The sequence below is a fragment of the Parasteatoda tepidariorum genome, chromosome 1 (assembly GCF_982258835.1).
Source record: "Parasteatoda tepidariorum strain Cologne lab strain chromosome 1, Ptep-v5.0, whole genome shotgun sequence".
Lineage (NCBI taxonomy): Eukaryota > Metazoa > Arthropoda > Arachnida > Araneae > Theridiidae > Parasteatoda > Parasteatoda tepidariorum.
The window spans coordinates 48,679,583-48,706,851 of NC_141755.1; the positions used below are offsets into that span (position 1 = coordinate 48,679,583).

The 27,269-nt window shown below is 31.0% G+C and overlaps 1 long non-coding RNA gene across 1 annotated transcript in view; it reads left to right on the forward strand.

Annotated features, from left to right (window-relative positions):
• The window catches only part of LOC139425502 (uncharacterized), an 81,315-nt gene that overhangs the window by 45,945 nt on the left and 8,101 nt on the right, over positions 1–27,269 (forward strand). The window lies entirely within an intron of this gene.

Genomic DNA, 27,269 nt, shown 5'->3' on the forward strand with positions numbered 1-27,269 from the left:
AACAAAAATGAAAGTGCCATTCATTGGCAAGACCTATTGTCAATAAATAAAATGCAGTCTGAACTTAAGGATAAAAGATGACAATAAAAGCGAGGCTTGTTCAGTGTGTGCTGCCTCTAGTATGGTGTATGGTCACGCCTGACAGACAGCATGCACAATGAGTATGCATGCTGTTAATAAGAGAGTTAAGGAGGACTTGTGGAAGATCCTCCCATTCTTCCACCAGAGCAATTTTTAACTCCAGAATGGTTCTGGGGGAGGTTGGCGCATCGCAATAGCTCTCCCAAGAGCATCCCAAGCATGTTCAATAGGATTCTAGTCAGGGGATTTGGCTGGCTAATCCATTCGCTGAATATCCTCGTTTTTCAGATACTCATCAACCATGAGAGCCCTATGTGGTAGCACATTGTCGTCCATAAAAATGAACTCTGGGTCAACAGAGCCCCTGAAAATACGCACATAGGGCTCTAGGACCTCCTGCCTGTACCTCTGGGCATTCACGGAACCATTGTCAAACACATGAAGTGGTGTACAGGTATCTTGCATGATCCCTGCCCAAACCATGAGTCCTCCACCAGCATAATGGTCCCTTTCGATAATGTTGCTGGGATGGTATCGGGTTCTAGGTTCCCTCCATATCAATAACCGTCCAGAAATAGCGTCATAGAAATGTGCGAAAATGCTTTCCCTCTCTTAATTTTGTCCACCAGTGTACGTTTCCAGGATGGTTGTAGAAAATTGATCCAAATCCCTTACCACAAGAGTAGAGGCTGAAAATTGTCACAAATCGTAAAAATGAGTAGTTTTTTTTTCTTAAGTTCGAAAGCTGGGAGTGGACAGATTGTTACCTCCTTTAATACATTTATTTTAGCTCAGACTTTTCCATTTGGTACTTGGTGGAGGATTTAGGGTAACTTTTGTACTGAAAAGTTTGACGAGCTCTGATCTAGAACGGCCTTTAAAAGATAGAGCCCTAAAAATGGGGCTATGTGCTTGACTATAGTTGGATGATGTGTGTGTGCAAGTTCTCTGAAAATTGTACTTAAATTCTACTCAATTTATCTTTTAAACTTTCTATGCCAGGAAACTAAGGCTGATATTGAACATATTTTTGGAAGGCAATTTTTCACGACGCACCAATATTCGTAAACTGCATATGGTCGATATGCATGTGGTCAATATATGCATGTGGTCAATATATGCATATGACCAATATAGACTGCATATGCAATAACTGCTTATGGTAAATATATTCTACCTCCAGTGATCGACACCAGATTCTGGAAGGAAAGACTTTATTTAGTGGATGCGTAAAAGCGATTTCCAATTGCATTTTTCTATCCGACAAAACAGCAGGATTCTTGACAATTGTATTCAAGACGTTATTTTAAGTTGCAAGAAAGTCGGTTTAATTATCCCTTACCAGAAACACGCACTTACCTTACACGAACTAAATTTGCTCCCCTAATGTCCATACCCAAACCAAACCTTTCCTTTTAAGATCCATATTCGAACCTAACTCCCTCTTTGAAAATCCATATTCAAACCAAACTTGCTCCTTTAAGATCCTTACACGAACCAATCTCGCTCTTATAAAATCCATACACAAACCAATCACGCTCTTTTAGAACCATATTCTTATCTAACTCATATACTTAATATGCATAGATGAACTAATATAATCTTTTCTAAGATCAATACAACTCCCTCTTTGAAAATCCATATTCAAACCAAACTTGTTCCTTTAAAATCCATACACGAACCAATCTCGCTCTTATAAAATCCATACACAAATCAAACACGCTCTTTCAGAACCATATTCTTATCTAACTCATATACTTAATATGCATAGATGAACTAATATCGCCTTTTCTAAGATCAATACACGAATAAAACTCGAACTTTTAAGATTAGCACTCGAATTAAACTTACTCGATTTTAAAGTCCCTATATGCAAACTAACTAGTCTCGATTTCCTTACGAAATAGATAAACCAAACTCGTACTTTTAAGATTAATGTTGTAATCAAACTCATTCGATAAGATCCCTAGACGAACTAATATCCTTTTTTTTAAAATTAATGCATGAACCAAACTCGTACTTTTAAGATTAATACACAAATCATAATCATTCGATTTTAAAATCCCTAGACGAGCTAATCACGTTTTTTTTTATTAAGATAACACATGAAACAAACTTGTTCTCTTAAGATCAGTATTTGAATCAAACTCTAATGATTTTAAGATCCTTAGATGAATTAATCTCGCTTTTCTTCAGATCAATCCACGAAACAAACTCGTCTCTTAAGATCCATACTCTACCCAACTAATCTCATACAAAAAATTTGTCTTAAAAAATTATTTATATGAAAATATTTACATTTAAAGTTGAGCATGCGTGTTACTTCTCTCACATTTTAAAATACATCTTCATAAGGTGTATTTTTTTATTCTTCATAAGGTGTATTATTTTATTTCATTTTTTATTACGCTTTAGTCAAGAATTCAAGAAGAAAAAAGATGTTGCCAAACTACAAAAACCAAATAAAATGAACAAAATTAATTCTTTAAAAAAGATTTCCGCAAATCAGGAATCCCAAGAACCCGATAAATTTCAATTATTTTATAATTCCTTCTTGTATTGGAGCGAGAGGGGCGTCAAAAACTTGCACTTTCAATTCTCAACTCTGCTCCATACCATCATGAGAATCTCTTTTAATTCTCTTACAGGGCAAACCGCACTTATCACATGCTCACTGATTCTTTCAGCATCCTTCCTACCCCCCCCCCCACTTGTGGGATGGTTAATCACCCTCCCAACCCGTTTTAGCTTGGTAATTAAAATTTTCTTCATTACGCAGTACCGACATCAGTGTGGGAAGAAGGATTAACACTGTCGAAGCCAAAAGTAGTAATTATAGACTCACTCTGCTTTATACCGCCTCAAATAACACTCCCACCAAACGATTTTTAAAGTTGGATATTTATTCTTTTTTCCCTCTTATTCGCACTCCACTAACTTATCGCTTTCTCTTTTTTCACAATTTTTTTTTTTAATCTTTTCAGTGAGCTTGTTCTTTTCGAAAAATCTTTTGCTGCTCTCACAAAGTTTCTTGCTTTGACTTTGGCTTTAAATATCTTTTTTTTCCTCCTCTTTTGGTCACGAGAACGTTAGAGGGGGTTGTAAAAGGGGGAAAGCACTGCTTTTAATTTCGAACTTTCCGACTTCTTAAGTGTGTCAACATCAGATTCGATTTGTTGTATTATGGCGGAAAATAAGTGTCAAGGGGAGACATTAAGCTTTTAGTTTTCAGTAACTCAAGAAGTTTGATTAAAATATGAAACATTTAATTCGTTCGTAACTGTGAATCATAAGCAATAAAGTTTTGGTTCATAAATTGTTTTATACCAGTTGTATTTAATGCTGATAGTATTTATTTAGTTATGGGAGCATTGAACACTTTTATAAAATTATTTGATTTCAGTTTTTTTAGTCCTATATTACACAAATGCGTAATTATGCATGGGTAAACCCAAAGACATACTACATGCAGCAGTTTAATTTACGTTTTCTCTTTTTTTTTTTGAAAAAAAGGAAATGAAAGTTAATGATTTTTTTGTTTTATTACCACTTTTATAACAAGATTATTTGCTGAAAGACTATAAATTACTCCATTAATCGAAATATTAACTTAAATTTGTAGTATTTTAAGAAAATTTATGCAGTGTAAAGTAAGTGACTCAATATCAGGTTTTGTCTGTTGTGTACAATGGTAAATAATTATTGAAACTAAAATTTCAAGATTCTTATAAACTCGTGAAATTCGATTGAAGTTATGAATTACTAACTTTATTTGAAACATCCAATAGCTAATAACAGGATTTTACAAAATTAGCTGTTTAATAGTGGAATTTATATTCATTTTATAAATTGACAATAGCGAATTAAGTCCATCCAAAAAGTAATTACTGAAATCTGCTATTCGATATTCACGTGTTGTTAAACCACATAAAAACATCACTGTTTTAAATAAAATAAAAAAATATGTGAAAATCTGCAGTAATTACTCTAAACTGTGACGGAATCATCGGGAATCGAGTATTAAAATGTGATAACTCAAATTTTTAATTTGATATTCGCGTGTCGTATTAACAATGTCAAGATTTAAAAAAGTAAAAAGAAAGCACATGCAAATTCATTGAAAAAATTACAGGTAAAACAATCGAAATAGAACGTGACTTTAGGAAACAGTTGGCGCAAATCCTGTAACGTGATTGCCGTTTATGGCAACTAGAATTTGATATTTTGATAGCGATTTTCTATACAATGGCTCTATGTTTGGCGACTGCTCCAGCATGCATCAACATTGCCAACTCTTGAAATGTCATTGTACGGCTCTCCTCTAAGCTTCATATTATCGTACTCGATATCAAGAATGAAAACTTATTATTAATAGACTAAACTTTAATTGAAATTTATTATTAATTGAAAAGTTGGAGAGTTGCTATTGAAAGAATTATTTTTAAATGATTTAGGATAGTATGCATTTTGAAAAGATGGAATTAGACAGACCTAATTTATTTAATTAATTGTTAAGAAAACCAAGATTACGCTGCATGAGTGTGAATCTCTCATATGGGTAATTTAAATTTATTATTAATATTTTTTTTAATAAATTCTGTTTGATTGAAAAAGATTTAAAAAACACTCTTTTAAAATTGAAGCATATTAAAAATAATTTTAAGGTTTATATAAAATCCAGAAATTATTCGCGCAAAATTATATTATTTTAAAAATCATTTAAATTTATATTATTATAATGCAATTTAATATTGATGCAATTCAATAATAATCATTCAAATATTAACAGCATTGAAATAATAATTATAGACAGCAATGTATTATTATTTTATTTTAAATAAATTAAACTTTTTGATCAATATATCAAACTTATTATAAAGATTTGATTAGAAAAATTGAAATACCATTTAATGTTCTATATTATTCTCTGAGAGGTCTGAGTATTTGAATAGTTCGAAGCGAACAACACAATTTATTAATCCATTTTTTGTGTAATTAAATAAAGTAATTTAGACAAGTGAAAAAAATAAAAGAGCCGAAGTTTGAGTCCCTTAAAATTGAAACAAGGATTTTATTTTAAAATTTTAAATACTATATTGCTGGAAAACAAAACGTACAAATAGCCTAAATATTTAAAAATTAAATTTAAGAAATTAAAAAATTTACATAAATTAAAATTAAACTGAAGCAAATACACAAACTTCATTGTAACTTTTACTTTGGAAAAATCTCAAATCTTGTAAAGTTTTCTACAAGATGGATATTATTAAAATCAATGAATGGAGACTAATTTTTGCAAAGATTTATAAACTCAAACAATGAGGCTGTGGTATAGTTTTGTAAATATTAAAAAATTAAATCACGAAAACTTTATATTTTCCATATTGTGTAGGGATTAAAAAATACCTGGTACTGTATGCTAAAAAGAAAAAAAAACGCAATTTATGCTAGTAAAACTAAAGTATATGGTATTTAAACCGTTCATATGGTAATTTTTCCACTCATATGGTCTAAATATGCTGTAAATTCTGGTTATTAAAATTATAGTTCTTATTATTACACATTTAGTAAAAATTACAGAACTGAAAAATTAGTTTAACCGAATAAAGGGGTTTTATGTCCTACTCTAAAGCATCATGATAAAATTACAAACATTTTCCAAATTTAAAAAATTTTTTCAAATGTTAAAAAAACCATATTTTATTGTTAATGTAACCATAATCATTACCAAAGAGCTTCAGTCAAAATTACAGAGCTTTTTGATGTTCCCATGGTGTCAGAAACGCTATAAATTTACTACATTTTGGTAGTTTTGATCATAATTCTTTTTTTATCTTTCCTTTTTTCTTTTTTTCCCTCTTTTTACTAAATATTGCTCCGTTTTCCTTATTATTCTTTCAATAAGCGTCGTTGAACAGCCGACGCAATTTTGGCCTTACAACTACTAATGTTCAATTCCGTAGACTTATAGTTTTGAACCAATCCAGAAGACAAGGAAACTCCTGGATCATTACCAGAGGTATGATTTGTTATGAGAACATGGATGGCTTTGAGACTCGACAGATTTAACGTACATCAGTCAATATTTAGTACGCGGGGAGTCTTCGTCCGGCGAGGATCGAACCCACGACCTCCTGCACATGGGCCCAGTACCCTACCAACCAGGCTATCCCGGCCCCTCGTTTTCATTACAAATAAAAAGCACTCAGGCAGAAGTTGGTCTGAATAGAATCTAAGAGTTATTAATAACTGACATTACGAAAAATCTTTAGAACAAAAGCCTTGGAGAGATATCCAAACTCTAGGCTGTTTTGGAAGATTATGACGTCACTTAAACCAAATGTTTCGTCACTTAAAACAATGTTTCTTAAAACAATGTTCGTAATGTGATATTTTTATAAGTTTTATGAGTTTGTATGAGTCAAGTCTCACAACACACAAGTTTGCTTTAGCCATAACTATTCGATACAGGTTTTTTCATCGTTAGCCATGGTCCACTTAGGTAATTAAAAAAATGGCGCAAGATATCAATATAAAGAAAAGCCACAACTTTGAGAAAATAAATAATATTTGTGGTCTAATTTTTTAATGTTTGAAAAGTTGCTACAACGATAGTTTATCTAAGCTCATAAAATTTACAATAATTAGAATTACTCTTTTATTTTAATGATTATCATCAAAAAGGAAAAGTCTCGGAAAATTAGTAATTTTTAAAAGAATTTAACATTTTTGTTAAAAATATTAAAGTTATTTTCCTGTTCTAAAGCGCAGATAATTCTTCACGCATTACAGCAATTTGAAAATAAAATTGTAGCTTTCCTTCAAATTTAAAAGTTTAGGATGAAATTACGGTAAAAGTACCGGCACTGGAGTGCCGGTATTTTGTACTGGAATATGCTAAAAAAAATTTGATATATCATTATTTTTATAGTAATAATTACCGTAAAATCATTGAATCACTTTATATAAATATTACTTTTAAATTACTGAATAATATTTTACGGTAAAAATATATTTTATGGATGGAGCACCCAAAGTGCCGGTGCTTTTTACTTTTTTTTAATCCATATAATTTTTTTCACAGTGCTTAGCGAGGAGAAAACTTCAAAAAGCACTCTTTATAAAAACTGCTGATGTTAAAAAGGAAATCATTAAACAGATATCGTTAATCATAAAACAATCATTAAAATAGATAATTAAAAAACAAGATATTAAAAAAATGGTATTAAAAAAAGCAATTATCATGAAGAGTGCTTATTATTTGGAACAATATCAGTGTGCAAATAAAAAAGCATATTCCATTATTACCGAACGGACTAAAGTGACGCAAGCGAAGTACTACATCTACTTTATCATCACATCAACAACACGTTCCACTATCATATTTTCTTTCATATTTTTTTCGCAACAGCTTCTGTAATATGACCACTGACTGGCCGGTTCTTTTTCCAATCGTTCTTTTTTTATCATCTCCTACCCTTGTCATTCAGCTTTGATTGGCAAGGGTATTGAAGCTGACACCGCCATCTGGTCTACACACACACCAGTGCACACTTGCACTACTCCAACACATCTCCCATCCCTCCTAAACCTCCATCCCTTGACTCGGGATCTTATATCTACACAAATTTGCTCTTGCTCTTCTTTCATCCTCATCTCTGGCTCTGTGTGTTCTTTCACCCCCACCCTTTCGCTACCCTCTACATTTCCGAAGTAAGTGGAAGCTTTCACAATTTCTTCCATTGAATGTTCGATACTATCGTAGGTGTCATCTATGCCGGTCAACCCTTATCTAAAAAGCACATTTTGTGGTATTAGGATGAGGAACTTTGCTCTAAAATAGGCGCTAAAATTCGATACTCTAGTGACTTATTTTCAATTTCATATTGGAACTTCAATGATATTTTATATTTTTTTAATTATTATTTTGATATATTTATGAAATTAAACTTTAAACTTTAAAAAAATTATTGTTTTTGTGATTAAGGGTTATATTTTTATTACTTGATCGGATATTATTTAATATGTTTTTAGGGCAAGTTTAAGGATTGAAAAAAGTAAAAATTTCGTAGAAAACTTAGAAATCTATACATTTTTATTATTAAAATGGATTTATCAATATCATTATTAACATAGATTTATATTGTTAGTTTGAAGCATACTATACTTGTAACTTCATTAAAAATTTCATTCGTTTTAAAAATATGAAAGTTAATAATAATATCTAATAATTAATAATAAAATTATAACAAATAATTATAATTAATAATAAAATTAAAACAAATAACAAATAATAATGATAACTAATAAAATTAAAACAAATAACAAATAATAATAATTAATACTAAAATTAAAGTAATTAAACAAGTTAATAATAATTAATAATAATGAAATGACAATAGGCTTTTCTTGCCCTGTTTTTTATCATTTTTTCTCAAGGCTACTGTGGTTTTTCTAGTTTTGCTTCTCACCTTTATGTTTACATTTTTCGATGGCAACTTTACATTTTGCATTTTAAATCAACTTTGCTTCTTCATATTCACGCCTGTCAAGTCTTGAAAATGGGCGTCATTTTTGAGTGCTTGGAACATGTTGATTGTTATTTCCAATTTATATATTTTTGAATCGAATGAAGTTTATAATCAAGTAATATCTTACAACTTCAGTTTCTGGGGAATATTTTATTAGCGTACTATACTTCGCTACTATGAAAATACACTAGATCTAGTCTTTATTCCACTAATCGTGTGACATCACTTAAATATTTTTTAAATTGAAAAAATTATCTCCCAAACTATCCTCTTCGTGCCAGTTGTCACATAGGACATCAAGTTTCTTTTTCTAGGAACACCAGTCCTGATCCAGTCCTCTTGCCTCCTTCCATTCATTTAATTTTGCTTTGCACAGGTCATGATGCAAGTATATTTGCCAAGTAAGTCTCGGTTTTCCCCTTTCGCGTTTTTCATAGGATACCCAAGTCAGTGCGATGTTAGCAAGGCTATCAATATAAAAAAAATTGAAAAGAAAATAAGTAGTAAAACCTAGACTCTGGAAACATGATGGCGTTGCGGTTATTTTTAAGAAAAGTATCGGACATTCTCTTACTATGTGTCTCTATAAACTGAAATAGTGGAAGCTGAGCGAGCACTAATAAAATAAAGTTTAAATCATCTATTATGCTTTGGTAAAATTGTGATAAATTCTCAACATCATAGGTTAAATGATGCTATATGTATAGTTTCTTCTCATTCTTTTAATTAATTTCTAACTTATATTATAGTAAATCAAATAGTATTAAGTCCCAATAGATTATACAACAAATAACAACTACAAGAAAACGTATCTGTAGTATGGTGATATTAGAATACTTATCCACTTTAGAGGGTGGTAAAGAACCTATTGTTGAAGTACCTATACTCGACACTTTTATTGATGCATAATATGTTCTCATTGCCACCACCTATAACGGCAATAACAGTTGTATTTAATATATTTTGTCTAAAGTAAGAACTCCCCTAGCCATTAGTTTGGACCCGTGGGGGTGCCTATAGTAACAAGGATAACTATTTTAAGTAGGGTTGTGGGGTCGGCGAAAAAAAGGAAATATTTTTCTTTGTTCTATTATGTTAGCCCTCGAGGGAAGAGAAGTTACCCTCCCTGTAATGCATTGTTCCTATTATCAAAGCAGCAGACGTCCTTAGAGTTTGCGGCGGGGGGAGTTGGTACCGCAGACAAACTATACAATATTTAGTTGAACATCACTGGTGTCAGTAATATACTGGATATTTTTTACATCATTTGAAATAAGTACCGATTCACCAAAAATGATTATAAACTATTAGTGCTGTTACTAATTATTTTCGAGAATAACAATTGATTAATTTTGATAATAGGTACTAAGGTCATGAATACAATAAGTAAAGGAAACTGTAAAAACCCCTTGCTGCGAATAGGACCAGATCCACTTGGGACCGGCTTGACCTTTAACAGGCTGTGGTGCCTTGAAAAAAGAAAAATAGGTACAAAAATGAATAAAAATAAATTTCGTGTTAAAAAGCTAAATAAATGGAGAAAAGGTACTTAATCATATATTAATTTGATTAATTAATTCTGGTAATAGGTACAAAAGGCTTAAATATATTATACAAGTGGGAAACTTGAAGAGTCTGGCTGCGAATTGGACTAGATAGCGAAATCAAAATGGGGCGGCCTTGACTTTTAAGAGGCTGTTAGTGCCTTGAAGGAAAAAGAAAAATAGCTACTAAATGCAATAAATAAAATAAATTTTGCGTTAAAAAGCTAAATTAAGGGAGGAAAGAAAATATTTATTCGTAAGTGAGAATCGTAAAAAATAGTCATTTTGTTATTAACGTCAATGATGCTATTAATTAATTTTGATAATCGATACTACAGTTATTTATTCAGTTTGTGTTTTTAATGTGTACTAAATATACGAATATTAGTACCGAAATACCTACTACAACTAGTGCAGAAATAAGTTTCTCACGTCCCAACGAACCAGATAAGTTACCGAGGAAACTGTTGATTTTGCTAATTTCTGATTATAACGGCTATAATTGAACTCGAATACTAGCTTTATGCAAAGTGATACAAGGTTTCTCAAGACCGAACGAAAGGGATAAGTTCCCGAAGAAATTGCTGATTTCGCTAATTTTTGATTATATCAACTATAATTAACCTCGAATACTAGCATTATGCCAAATGATACTGAATATAGCAATCTTTATTTTGATGGGAATACTGAAATATATACTATAAGTAGTGTAGAAATAGGTAGGTTTCTCAAGACCCTACCAAAGTGATAGGTACCGGAAGAAACTGTTGATTATGCTAATTTTCGAGTATCGACTATTATCGATTAACCTCAAATAATAGCATTATGCCAAATGATACCGAATATAATTATCTTCATTTTGATTAAAATAGTAAAATAGCTACTATAAGTTGAGCAGAAATAGGTTTCTCACTGCCCTTTGGTATGTATTGTAAGTTATCATTTTTCACTTATTAGTTTGATAATCTGAGGTAACTTATTGATTGTAATAAACAAATATGTAGCCAATTGAGATTCAGTTTTTATGTCTTAAGTACTTAATATGTATCTGTATGCGCTTGATTTCTCTAATTTGATGATAATGAATTGTAAGTTTTGACTATTTCATATCAATTCAAGTATACACAGTTGCAAATTTAAAAAAAAGAAAAGAAAAAAAGGCATTCCTATGAAGAGAGCCTGTTTACATCTAAGTGCCCGCTAAATGGAAGCCCCCAACGCGAGCCTGTATCCACGTCGCCAACTCATGAAGCGACGTTACACCGCCTTCTTTTTTATTGCTTTCTTAAATCGAGGGAAATGAGAAGAAAAAAAACATATTGAATAAAAACTGATGTTTCGTTTCACTTAAAATTAGAGAGTGGCATCATGTTTCAATATTACTTTTTATTCGCATTTAAAGAAATTGATGAAAGAATCAGATCCGTGGAACCGGTGACAAGGGGTTTTTAACCCCCTCATATTTCATGAATAAAGAAACACAGCCCCTTCTAATATTACAATTTTTCACTCAATATTTGAGTAATTAAATTTACAATAAAAAAAATATTTTTGTGTATGAATATTAAAAAAAATGTCTCTATTAGCTTTAACATTTACTTGTTGTGAAAACTACTACAAAATCATCCCTTATTCATCCCCCTTCGGAAGAGAAGTGTGCGGCCTTGCTGCTGACCGATAGAGAAAATTCTTGGTTTAAAACGTCATAGAGAACGGAATAAAAGATGTGAAACAGAATAGGAAAAAAAATATCGTTAACTGAGAAATAAATAATTTCTTTTATTAATTTTATTTTAATTTAAATCAATACGAATCATGGTGTTAAAATTGCAAGTTCGTATTTTTGATTGCCATTTTGTAAGGTTCGGATAATTGGGAACCCCAGTATATGCAGTCATGGATCATTATTTAAATCCTTTATAGCAATGATCTTTGCTTAACCTACAACGGAGTATAGTTGTTATCAGGTAGTATTAAAATACCGTGAAACTGACTTAAAAATAAATCTTTGAAGTTACTTTCTAAAATACTCTTTCGAAGTTGTAGTAGATAAGTTACCACATTCCTTAAAAATAAGTTCTAAACTCGACATTATTAATGTTCCAAGTATTTCATTATTTTACGCAATTTTAATGGTTTTAGTTACTTCTTCATTTCGTTTCGTTCCATCAAACTCCTTGTCCCGGATTCTAGAACAAAATTAAACCTAACCAACTAATACTCTTATCTCATTATTGCAATAAGCGTTAACAAGCCAGTCATATAAGCAGTTAAGAAACAGCAAAACCCGGCTTTAATTTTGCGGCTTATTCCGACACACTTCGGCCTCTCCCTTCGAAAACCACTTCTGTACCCGGGCAGTGTCGGAAGGAAATATCGGGGGATGAGGTTGGGGGATCAGAGAACACCCTTTGCCGCTTTTCGAAATACTAATAACAAAAAAGGGCAGACTTGTGTGGGTGTAGGGGTAGAGTTGGGGCAAAAGGGACGGAAGGGAAGAATGCATCTCTTTGTGCCCCACCATCCATCAAGCCCAGTAATTAGCATCCAAATTGGCCCTGGGAACGGCATTTTTCTTTCCTGCACAACGATTTGGGGCTTCCCATTATTGCGCCCTAGCCCTGCCCTTAAATTTGGTGATCCGGCCGCCCTTGCCCCCCTCAAGTCCCAAGATTAATGCCAGTTGCCTCAGTGACGAGGGGGCATATTGTTGAGAGGAGAGAGTTTCGTATGAAGGAGTAATTAATGTTGAGTATCTTCTTAGTGGAGAATTTTTTCCCTTTTTTTTTCTCCTCTTTCTAGTCTCTAGAATCATTCGTCTCTTTAAGGGGGAAATCGTCGCCGCTGCACTCTTTTTACGGTAAATAAAGCTCACTGAAGTTAAATTCGGTTTCGGTTTGGCGATCTCTGACTATGTCTGTCTTTCAAGAGTGAGATTTTGGCGACATTTTATATTAGAAAAAGATGCTAGAAACGTGGAATTAATCTTGGAGATGCTTTGATTGCTGAGTGTTATAATTTATGGAGATTAGTTATAAAATACAGTTTCTGATATAGATGCTGGGTGTTGTATTTGTTCTTTTTAGTTTTAATTATCACTTGCGTGGTAAATTTTGCCACTTCTTACTTGACACTAAAGGGTCGTGGGCGTGGGGCAATGATAAATTTACTGCACATATTTTTAGAATGTATGTAATAACGTGCTATTTCTAAAATATGAGCTAAATCAAAAGTTTATTCTCAAATTTAAGGTTACATTGTTTGAAAGTAGAACGCTTTTCAACGAACAACTGTATCGTGTTTAAAACAAACTAATTTCCCAACAGAATACTCTCGAATAGTATTTATTTCGTTCCAAAAATAAATATAAAGCAAATTTGAAAAATATGTTTTTTTTTTAATAGAGCACTTATAAATTTGTTTTCTTATTTTTAATTTTAAAATTTTGTTTTTAATAAAATATGATTTATCGACATCATTTTATGTGATAAATTATTTTGTAGAAGTGTTTTCAAGGTAGTGTAAAATTTAATGAATAATTTAAATTTATTTCGAATATGGAAATTTAGATTTTAAATTAGGTTTTGGTTTAGGTCTTACCATTAAATACTTTAAAATTACAGTACAGCATTGTGAAATCGAAATAGGATGTTACACTTATGCAATGAAATTTCATCTTCTTCTTTTGTATCTCTACAGCCTGTTGCAGGCCAAAGCTGTCTCTAAAAGGTTCTTCTATCGAGAGTTAACCGTTGTCACAGTTCATGTATGTTCATGTTCACCTCAGTTACATGTAACGCTTTCTCAACTGTATCACGCCACCTGGTGCTTGGTGTACCTCCTTTCCTTTTCCCTTCACATTTTTGAAACATCACTATCGAAATATCAATAGTGCAATCATTACTTAAGACTTAATGGAGAATCTATAAAGCACAATAAGTTTTCATTGTTTTTCCAATTTAAGTACTTTGAAATGTTTGTGAAAGATGCAGCTGGTTTTAACACGAGGAAAATAATTCGAACAAAAGAGTAAATGGGCGATAAGGTCAATTAAAAAATTTCATTAAGTCATAAATAAATAAAATTACGAAGAATGTATGCTTTGTGAATTATATAAAATTAGAATTTTAAAATTTTAGGAAGAATCTTTTTTAAGAATAGAGGGAAGAAAATCCTTACAGAAAGTAATTTTTTTAAAAACAATTTATATACTTTGTGTGAGTAACTTATAGAATAAGCCAGTGTTTCCCAAAGTGCTGTGCGCGTACCCCCATTGGGTACGGGAACAACTTTGCGGGGGTACGCGTTCTTACACGAAATATCTTGCAACAAACGAAAATTTCAAAAATTTTCATGTAAAAGGAAATCCAGCCATGAGAATTTACGATTACGTATTTTTCTTTTGGCTATTTTTGCAGAGTTAACAGTCAATAATTAGTGGTGCCAACAGTCAGTTGTGATTTTTAACTTTTGTGCGATTTTTTTAACAGTAAAGGTTTTTAATAAATTCTACTTATTTTGATTTTTTTTTTAAATATAATTTTTATCCCTAACATAGAATTTTTTTACCAAAATGTAAGAATTTTTTACCGAGAACTTTGTACCAAAAATGAAAAGTAAACATATTTTCAAAAAAATACATTCATTTTTTTATCAGTTGTATACAGCGTTACGAAAAATTTAGAAAGGGTACACAAAATTCATAAGTTTGGGAAACACTGGAATAAACTATGAACTATATTTTATACAATATATTATATGAACCATATTTAATATGTATTTAAGATTGACTCATTGTATCCTTACAGCAGTGAATTTTCCATTTTTGTCTCTAGTACAAGAAGGAAAAGGTTTAAAGAAAGATGATGAAGATGATTTAAAGAAAAAACACTCAACAATTTAGTGTTCTTATTATATATTTTTTCATTCTGTCATTTTATAAGCTCTCTTAAACAGAAAATATAACCACTGATAATCATAGTAATTATGTAGTAGTTAAAAGCAAAAACAATTATGCGTATTCATTCTTCTGTCAATGTAACTCTCTGACTGAAATGGGATACCAATCTCCTTTTTATTCATATTTTTTCTGACGCTCTATTTGCGAGCAAAAATTTATTTTGGTATGTAATTATTAAAAACAGTCTAATAGTTGCAACTAAAAGATCTGTTAGATTATCGGAATTATATTTGTACTAAAATATTAAACCCAAAAAACAGCAATTTAAAAAGATGTCATTCAGATTCAAACATTAATCAGTGATTGATTTTGTAAATTAAAGAAACTTCAATGATGAATAACTGTTTCTTTTAAATCTGAATAACTGCTAATAAGTGGAAATTTGAAAATTATTGTTTGGAAGTGAGTCGTGTGTTTGTAAGATTATACACTGAAATAAATTTAAGAACAAGTAAGATAAAGATTAAAATATTTAAATCAAAAAGAAAGAACCAAAAAAGGAAAGAGAGAAAAACTTCTAAGCATTACATCGAAAAACTTTTTCATTTTAGGTTTTCAGAATCTCCATTTTTCCAAAATGGCAATTTTTCAAGAATTATTTTTGAAACGCTAGTACTAACTTTTATGTTGTGACTTTAAAAAAAATATGCTACTTCCAATTAGGTCATACTTCTAAATAATCGAGTCCAAATTGTCATTTCTAACTCATAAATGTACATGTAAGCATAACTAAACCGAATTTTCATCTTGCGTTCTTTTTGAAAAAATGACACAAGTTTGACAAGTAAAAAATGAAATAAAGACAAATAAATATTACACTTTTATCAGAAAGTTGATTGAGTTCAACACAGCTCCAAGAAAAACACAACAGCCACCCGCAAGATTAACCCAAAAAGAAAAATCTGGATTCGAAATGTGGGAAAATGAAAAGAGGAAAAAAAGGACAGAAAACTGAATAGCGCCGAGGCGTCCTTTTAGTTATACGTGTCGATTTGTGATTGGGCCAATTTTGGTCGTCAACGCTAATAGGCTTCAAATCCAGAGATCCGTAAGTTTCCGACAACTATGAACACTTTGTTTGTGGTATTTAGTTGTTTTCGTGCTGCTTCCGTTAAGAAAAGTTTTTATGTTGTTGTTATGAATGTCTCATCACATTTTCTAAGCTTCTTTTTGCTCCACAAATTACCTTTTTTTTTCTTTTGCTTTGAAAGAAAGTGCAGCAGACTTCTAGTACTTTGTGGATCATCATTTATGAGAGGAATATTGAGCTGATAATTTGGAAGGACATTAAAAATTGGTTAAAAACTTATAACAAATGTCTTGCATTTTGAAAAAAAAAACAATTGTTTGTATCTGTAGGCTATTATTATTTAAATGATAATATGTATAACATTTAAATAGTCACGTTTTCTCGTAAATGAGAAACACAACTTGAAATGAAATGGTTTTCAAAATGTAATGTAAAAAAAAAAAGATTTGTTTTGATCAAATTTGAAATTAAATGAAACTATATTGTATGTTTATGCGTTTAAAAACCTTATATATAAATCTTTAAAATTTTTGCAATCTTTCATATATTTACCGTGTTTCTGGCTTTTATAAAATACCAAAAATCTCGGTAATTTCTACGGAATCTCTTTGGTAATCATTTTGGTAAAATTAGAAATAAAATATGGTTTTATAAAGTGCCATAGAGCTTGATAAATGCGGTTAAATTTAGTAATTTTTATGATGATACCTATTATTGTATATTTGCTTTATTTTAATTCAAAAATAGCATTTTCAAGTGAGAAAAATAACACTCCAATTAATATATCTGTTAATTGGAGTATCAATAAATGATCAATTTTACAGCATGCATCTAAACTTGAAGAAGGGATAACGATTTGCAAAATTCCCCAATTAAAGAGAATTACAAATTGATGCAAAATTTTTCTACAATCTATATAAATAAAGGGCTTGAAATTAAATAAAAATAAGCCCCATTTCTTACATCGACTTTTCGTTAACGTTGTTTCCAGATAAACATTCCCCAATTTTCCAGAATTTCCACTGAAAAACAACACAGTTCACTGATGCATATCTTTTCTGACTCAGAAATCATGGTGTTTTTAGTAAAAACTCTCTTCTCAAACTTTTGAAAATGTGGCTTATCATTATATTGCTCAAAGTAATTCATTTCTTTGTCGATATAAATTGCAATTTTATCTCATAGTTAAATTATGTATGAATAAAATGCAAACACAGTTCCAGTGGTGAACATAGACTAAAGTGCGCCCCTGCAAGTGCGCCCAATCTCAGAGTTAACATAAAATTTTTAAACTTAAACTGCTGTTTGTAGAAAATGCAACACCATGAAAGAATCATCAGAACCAAATGAAATTTAATGCAGAAACGACTTGTACTGATACAAATAAATGATGAAATTTTCAAAACAAAAGAAACAAATTAAGCGTCCGAAATCAGTATTTGGTGCAGCCACCACGCGCTGCAATAAGTGCTGCTATACGACGTGGCATGGAGTCAAACAGATGTTGAATATCTGCTTGAGGAAGAGAATTCCATATCGCTTGTATGCGCAACCAAAGTTCGTCTTTGGAAACTGCAGGACGCGGATCACGAGTGAGACGCCGACCAACCATATCCCACACGTGCTCAATAGGCGACATATCCGGCGAATAAGCAGGCCAAGGGAGAAGTTGCATGCGTTGTGCTGAACAGAAGTCTCTAACAGTCCGCGCAACATGTGGGCGTGCATTATCCTGCTGAAAGATAGCTCCAGGGATGCCTTGAAGGAAAGGAACGACTTCGGGCTGTAGCACTTCACGGACGTATCTGTTGCTATTGAGATTACCCTCAATTCGTATCAAATTGGATCGTCCATGATACGAAATCGCACCCCAGACCATAACTCCGGGTGTTCGACCACTATGTCGTTCAATAATACACTCAGGAAGGCAGCGTTGACCGGCATAACGTCTAACACGAACACGGCCATCATGGGTCCACAAATTGAAGCGTGATTCATCTGAAAAGACAACTTGGTGCCAATCAGCTCGCCAGTCTCTGTGCTCAAGAGCCCACTGCCGACGCAGCCGTCGATGATCCGCCGTGAGGGGAATCCTGTATAATGGCACCCTTGCACACAATCCACGGCGCAGCAGACGACGACGAATTGACGAAGCCGACAATTGTACACCTGTAGCAGTAGACCAATGTGCTGCCAGCTGCCTGGAGGAAGCTGTGCGATCATTCACCGCCATGCGGAGCAGGTGTCGATCATCGCGCTCTGACGTCACCTTCTGTCGTCCAGTGCCTGTTTTTCGAGTTGTTCGGTGCTCGTCGGTCCACTGCTTCCAAACTCGCATCACTGTGGAACTGTTCCGCTGCATACGAGCTGCTATTGCGCGATAGGAAAATCCTCCTTCTCGAAGGCCGATTATCCTCCCTCGTTCAAACTCCGTAAGTTGCTTGAATTTCTTATTCTTCCGTCGTGGAGGCATACTCAGGTCTCACTAAACGTTTGCCACTAACAAATAATCATAGACTATTTTCAACGTCCCGCTACAGCACTTTACTTATACGCTTTCAGCATCAATTCAGAGGGCGCTGCGCGCGCCACGCACGCGCGATGGCTCTGAAACTTTATTAATTTGCATAATATCCTATAATTGACATTTGCTGCGAATTTCATTTGATTCTGATGATTCCTTCATGGTGTTGCATTTTCTACAAACAGCAGTTTATATTGTGTAACAAAACATTATGAAGAGTAATTCGGTATTCATAATCATTGTTTCTCTTCAATTCATATTAATTTATATAGAAATATTTAAGTTATTTCCCTTTTAATTAATAGTGAAAATCGTAATTGTGACGGAAAGATCAAATTAGTAAAGATAATAATTTGAAACATTGCATAAACTTACCGACTTACCACACTGAAATGAAATTTATCTTAATAATACGAGAAAATAGCTCTCTGTCGTACAATAATTATATGCAAAGTTTAGTTAAGGATTATTATTTTTTTAAAGTTATTAAAAAAATATCTTATAAATGAAAAAAAAAATTTTTCTCTGTAATTTATAGTGTTATTTTTCTGGAGAGTGCACCCTTAAACCTCATGTGCATCCCCCCATGACCATGGGGGCTTCGAGAGTTTAATTTACACTGCTGTGCAATTCTTCAATAGTCCTATTCTTTTGTGGTTATTTTGCCATAAATAATATGTATCAAGGAAACAATATAAATATAGAATTAACCATTTTTTATTATATTATATGCACAATATTAAACATTATATAGAACATTAAATAAAACATTATCTATCACCATTCATTATAAATAAGGTGATGTAAATTTGATAATAAGGTATTATAATAATTTTCATATTTAATAAATAACTAAAATGTTTCAATTTACAGTTTTCAAGAGAAAAAAAAACATCTAAAAAATTTCTTGCACAATATTTTACGATACAATATTTTTTTATAAAACTAGCCAGAATGTTTTCTAGAATAATTACTATTAGTAGAACACAAAAAGAAAAATAAATAGAAAAAACTCCTAACTTTCAACTCATCAACAAAAAATTCACAACTAGGTTACCGATTTTGAGAAGAATTTGAAGCAAAAACCTTTTTTCGAAAAAGTATTCGATAGGCTTAACTATTTCACAAAACACAAACAAAATTAACGATTTTTCTTGTTCGTCAAGTAATATATATTAAGTCAATCACATCACCCTCATGGCCCTCCACGAAAACTTACAACTTCTTTAAACATCAGCCATTACTGTGCCTTCACCCGCTAATACGATTAACACGACTATGGACAAGCCTTAACATGTTGCCACTTTAAAAGAACTAAAAGCATCTAAAAACAAAATGTAGAGAGGTAACACACGCAGTGCCTTAAAAAGAGTAGGGGGTGGCGGTAACTTAAATTAATTTCAATCCCTCTTGGCCTTCCAGCTGAAATGGCCCATCCAGTATCTCATGGAAGCCATTAACCATGAGTTAAATTCGGTAAAAAGGAACTTTTAGGTACCGCTTAAAGTCAATTTTCACTCGGCTTTATCCGATTAAGGACTAGAAAAGTTCCGAAGGGCACTCTAAAGTTTACAGAGGAGTTTTTGGACCTCAGCCTTGGTCATTAATCTCAATGAAGAACTTTTGAAAAGGAATGTTTCTATTGTTCTGTAATTGGAATGTTTTTGAAATATCTCGAAAGTTATAAGTATTGCGTTGTTATAATTCTTAAAAAAATGTTATTATATGTTATGAAATACGTTGTATTATTTTATGGATTAAATTAAACTTGACCTGAATAAAGAATTTTCTTAAGAGAATCTTTCTACTGTTCCATAATTTAAATACTTTTGCAACCTCTGAAAGATATCTGCTTCATTCTTCAGTCATATATTTTAAAAAAAGTGTAATTTTATGTTATGAAAAACGTTGTAATATTTCATGGATTGAAGTGAACTTAACCTCAATTAAAAATTTTCAATCTTTCTACTTTTCTACAGTTTAAGTATTTTTGAAATATTTGGAAGATATATACTTTATTCTGTTGGCATAGTTTTCAAAAAAAGTGCAATTTCAAGTTATGAAAAACGGTATGATATTTTATGGGTTAAATTAAACTTACAAATATACAATAAGAAGTTTCGATTGTTTAATAATTTTGATGTTTTTGAAATCTTTAAAAGGTATGTGTATCGTTGCATGGTCATAATTCTTAAAAACATCTTATTTTATGTTATGAAATTTTTATTTTATTTTATACGGAATAAATTAAACCTAATCTGAGTAATGAGGGAATCTTTATATTGTGCCATAATTTAAAAACAATTTTTTATTTCTTGAATCTCGGAAAACTATATACTTTGTTCAGTGATTATAGATATTAAAAATGTCTAATTTAAAATTATGAAAAACGTTATAATATTTTATGGGTGAAATTAAACTTAACACCAATGAGGAAATCTTCCTAAAAACTATTATTTTATGTTATGAAAAACACTTTTATATTATCTGTTTGAATGTAAGAAAGGAAAATATTTCTGAAATCAGTTTTAATTTTGATAAAAATTTATAATTGTTATCAATTGAATTTTTGAAGTGATAGCTAAAGTGCTATAAGAATCTTTAAAATTCTAGATATCTGCAATTTGTAAGAAAATTTCTCTATCTCATTGTTCACAACTGGTGTATATTTAAGTTTAAGGTATATTTTTCATTATAAAACTGACAAAAATGATATTAAGTTTTTACAAGCTAGGATAATAAGAATGGTACTAAATGCTTTTTGGAAAAGTATTATTTTTGTCAATTTTTTGTAAAAACGTATTTAACGCATGTAAAGAGCTGAAACCGTCTTTTTCGAAAGAATTATAAGGCTTTAGAGGAAGAATCATTGTTGTTAATTCTTCAGAAATTTCAACAATTATTTTTAAAAATAGTAATTTGGGAAGGATTTTTTTGCAAGAACAACGAATCAGGGTGTTAATTCTGAATACTGTAAAAGTGTTTTTCTGCCAATACGCTGCCCTTTAGGAAAAAGAAACATTACTTTTATCCGCGCACAGAGTTCTTATAGTCATATCATCTATTTACATTAAAAGATCGTAAGACACGCCAACTCCGACACTGTTTTGGGTTTTCAAATTACGTTACATATTGTCTTGCTGCGCAAAAATTATAACGCTTAGAAATTTGAAATTACATAGTTGTGTCAAAAAGTGTACAGGAATTACGATGGAATAAAAAAATTAACTTTTGCTTACTTTCTTGGGAAGTATTAACAGTTAAGGTTTTAAAAATTACTATTCGGGTCACTCTATAAGTCGCATAAATACAACTACCGAGTTACAATTTGGCACGCTGAAAGAGTCACAATTGTTTATGAACTTAATATGGAGCTTATTTCAAAATTACAATTTTTCCAAAGTTATTCCAATTTTAAGTGCTTTTTTTTGCAAAATGTTTTACTTTTTTCCTGCTTTACGTTACATGTTGCTTTGCTGCTCAAAATCTATAATTTAAAATTATTAATAACTTGAAACTGGAAATTGAGAAGACGTATGGGAAAAATATAGCAAAAAGTAAAAAGTTCATTAAGTAAAGAGTTCATTTTCTCGAACTTAGTTCGAGAGAGCCAGAGGATAGAGCGTTCACCTTCCAATGACGTGAACCGAGTTCGAATCCAACGGAAGGCTGGTCGATACGAGTTCTGCACCCAGTTTGCACCGACACAATGTTGACGTAAAATATCCTCAGTGGTAGACAGATCATGGGTTAAAATCCCCTTGCCATTAGGCTAATCGTAGGAGGTTTTCATGATTTTCCTCTCCATGTAACACAAATCCGGATAAGTGCCATCAAAAAGTCCTCCACGAAGGCAAATTTCTCCCAATATTCGATTCAGGAATTCCTTTGTCTTCTGCATCGGATTCAAAATTACAAGACTTCAAAGTTGAACATTGGAAGTCTTAAACCCAAAATTGGGTGGGCTGTTGAACGATGGTTATAAAATAAAATAAAATTCGTTCGAGAATTGTTGAACTTGCAATAAAAGAAAACATTTGATAGGTAATTACTGGCAAGTATAGAGTTGAAATTTGACATGATGAGAAGGCTATTTTGTATTATAATTTTAAACGAGATTTTATCTTTCTTCGAAATTCCAATTTTTTGAACGTTATTGCAAATTTAACTGATTTTAAACTATTTTTTCAGATTTTTTGCTTAAAATATGGACTATGTATCCAAGGTCGAAGGAATATTTTTTTCTCTAACGAGATCTTTATTTTATAACTTTGGCACTCGAGTAGATGCCAATCAAAAGTAAGAAAGGAGGGAGATTAGAAAGAAGAGAAGCTATTAGTACTGAGTGATAAAAAATTAAAAAATCCAATGTGAAGTTACTTATTGAAACAAAAAACACTTTTTTATTTACTTTAAAGCACCTTAAATATAAATTTAGTGAACATATTCTGCATAAATTAGCTAAGACCAATTGCGAAGATTTAATAGTCACAAGTTTTGTTGAATATCGAACTCCGTAGTGTTATTTACAACTAAAATCGTAGATAATAGAAACTATCAACTAAAAATGACGCAAAATCTGAGAATCGTTTTGTATTCTTAAATATTGTGTATGTGCAGAGAAATTTTTATAGTATCCAAAAACAAAAGAAAATTTACTCAAGACATTTCAAATTATTTAAAACTAATAACTCTATATTACACAAAAAAAATTTCTTTGAAAGTCAAGCTGAAGTTTTGCTTGCTCCTTGAAATCATAGAATTCAAAATCCAGTAGGGCTAAATTACCCAATAGTCGAAAAGTGTTTTTTTCCCCTACATAAACTGTTTCTGCAGAGAAACACTTTTACAGGATTATGAGAACAGATACAACACATTGGTTTAAAGCCATATTTCTCATTAATTATAATTAAGCGACATGTGCGCTATTTTATACTAAAATAAATTTCTTTTAAAATTGAATTCAGTTGTATTGTTTAATTCTGAAGTTACAGCATTTAGAAACTAATATCACTGATGGAAAAAAAAAATTTTTTTTTACGATAACCAGTTTGCTTCATCTAAATTAAAAAGTTCTCTGTTAAATAATCCCAATTTTTTACTTTATTTTATTCGCACAGGATTGGTTTCATAAATTTATTTCTTGATTCCTTTGGGATGGTATAATAATCTAACCATTTTGTTAGGTTACCATAAATCATCTGCAATATTTGTTCTTTAAATTCACATTTAATTTTTGGTTACTATAAAAAAGAGTTAATGCTTTTTTTTCGCTGAAAAAATCATTTAGTAACAGGGGGAAAAGATAATTCCTAATAATATTACAGAATTAATTTTATACTCTGAAATACTATTCTTAAAATATTACTCAAAACAAGTGCATTTAGATTGGATATGTTGACTGTACATAACTTTATGTAAATATTAAGTATAACAAAAGTAAATACAATAAATTTATTGTTTAATTATAGTAAAAAGGGTTATAAGTTCAATCACCGACTTATATATATTTATTACAAAATGTTATGTTATATTGCAATCAAATATGTATGTAATGTATCAATGTATATCAAAGGAATACTTTGCAATAACGAAATAATAATCAAAATCAAAAACATAATGAAAAAGAATGATAAATAAGCATTTTCAGATAAATGCATTTAAATTGAGGATAAATAAATATTTTACGTATCTACAATATTTTTAGAGCTTTTACTTATTTAATGCTGATAACAACCAAAGTAACCTGGATTTTCATGTGAGAAAACTGGACTGCACCAAATGATTTATCTGTTCAAAGAGAAGGCAATAGTCACTCTTTATTTTAATCGCATTTCTGTGTATTTAAATAAGAGCTTAATACCGCTAGGTAAGACGAAATTCAAAACTCGTTGTTTCTCCTTTAGTAGAGTGTTCTTGCAGGGAAACACTTTTACAGAAAGTTACAAAGCAAAAAACAGGTTAGGCGACAAATACTTCATACAATTTGCTTCATACAAGACAGATTGCGTTTTTTCTTATATTAACTAATAATGCTGATTTTTATGTAAACATAAAATGTTGAAATTTATGACCTTAATGAAATATTTTTAAGAAAAACTATTCAAAATTTGGAAACTGGTCATCGAGGCGATTGATCAATATATATATATATATATATATGAGGCAAAAAAGAATAAAAGAAGAGAGAAACAAACTAAGAAGATACTAATAAGTTTTAATTATTCAATCATTAGCTGCAAGTAGTACATAGGACCCATAAAATAAGTTAAAAATACAAAGAAAGCAAGGTAAATATATGTACCTTTTAAATAGAATAAGAAGAATTATTAATTATTAGAAATATTAAAACTTTAAAAATAGAAAAATAAATTCGAAGGAGATAAAAGTCACTTCCTATTTGAACTGTTTTGATGATATTATGTCTCGTCAGTGACAAGAATTAGTTCGCATTAATTTCTTATTATTATGCCGCATATTCTGTATTCCCAAGTTTAAATTGTCTTTCAAATACTACTGAAGATTTTTTAAATTCAGATAGTTGTTCATTTCATTACAATTACTAATAAAATAACGTTACATAAAATTATAATCAATTTGGTAATTTATTAACAAAATGTCCGTTGCTTTTTTTTATATAAATTTTCGAATTAAAAAGAAACCTTTACTGTTAGAATTTTCACTTTGAAATTACGGTAAAATAACCGGCAGCACACTCTTCGTCCAATTAACCATAAAGCTTATAGTTAGGAACATTTTTTTACCTTTACGGTTTTGAAACCGTTTACAAATGGTACTGTTAAAACTATGCATTTTTGTAATCATTTACGATTAGCATAGTTTCCAAATCATAAAAATGATGCTCAAGCGGACATTGGAGTTCCATGGGTGCTGTGTCATGATTGTTTTGTATTCCTATAGTTTAGGGTCATAGTTTGAAGAGTGTAGGACTCTGGGAACTCTTCGTGTATTGAAGGAATGATAGAACTATTGTGTTATCAGTAGGACTGGGCGATACACGAAATTTTATATCGCGATGCATCGTCAGTTTTGCATCGCGATATAGCGATGTATCGCGATATAGTATTTTTGAAACTCATTTACTTGTAAGGCGCAGAAAGTCGGATTTCTATCAAAACTTCATACTCAGATTGATTTAAATCAATTTATGAATTTGTTGTATATGTTTTGCTTACGAAAGATATTAATGTTATATTTTCTAAAAATGATCGCGCAAATAACGAAATATTTCTTAGTTTAAAAATAAATAATAAAAAAATAAATAAAATTGAAATTTATCAATACATTTACCTAACAATATAGAAAGAAAATTTAAAGAATAAGTTCGTTAAAAATTATTTGTATGCTTAAAACAAAGTGCTAAATAAATTAAACAAAAAAAAGAAAAAAGCACTTTTAAAACAACACTATTTTCTATCATTATTATTTCACATAAATAATTAAGTTAAATTGAATAATTACCGTATTCGGAACGCGAAAAAACAAAGTAAGGTTTAATTTCTTGAAAATAAAAACAAAAGAATTATGATATTCGATAATATATTTAACTGAATATATTGAAAGAAAATTAAAAAACACGATTATACTCTTTAATAAAATGAAGTGCTAAATGATTAAAAAAAAAAGGAAGAAGAAGTCGCAAACCTTACTAATTTTTTTGAATAAACAAAGTTAATTGACTTATGTCCAAATCCAAGAGAGGAAAAACAAGTTTTGTTATAACTTTATTTTATAAACACAGAAGCAACTAAAGATTTATAAATTTAAAATCAGTAATAAAAACCCATTAAATTATTAGAAGTTTTATCCAAAAAATTTTTAATAAATTAAAATTAAGTAAATAATAGCCTAACAAATTTAATTACTTTGTAATTTAATTCCTTATGGGCACCTTAAATTAGATTTCTGATTGTAATAAATTCAACAATGTAAAAAATTACTTAAACATATGATATCAAAATTAATTTTCACACTTAAAAATAAAATAAAAAGTCTTGTTTCAAAAAAAATAATTTACCTAATTAATTAAGAAACACTTCTTTATATATTCTTTTCAATAATAGATTACGTTCAGAACAAGGTAACGACGGCGATCACAAAGTCAGTCCCACTGAAAATAATCTACAAGAAACGATATCAAGCCGCGACAAAGTAGAAAAAAAAACTAAGCGATGCGGAAACGAACATGCGAGATCACGATATATGTTCTCAAAACTGATTCTGATTCTACCGCTCACCACAACGGAACGTAAGACATCCTTGCGTGTCTTGTATCGCTATATCGTATATCGTTCATCTTCTTTACTCGACGACTTAAATCAGATTTCTGATGCATCGCCTGGAACGAAAGTCGCTGTATCGGCCTGCCGATACAGGCGCTAAATCGATATGTCACGATATATCGATTCACAGCCCAGTCCTAGTTATCAGCGCTGTGATTTTAACTCCTATTCAACCGGTCATGAGATTGACCGGTTAGCCAAGCTACAGCATGTACCAAACCTCACGGAACAAAATGGTTTTAAAAGATGGGCCTAGTCACGGCGAATAGAATTCTGGTTGTTTGACCGTATTAGGA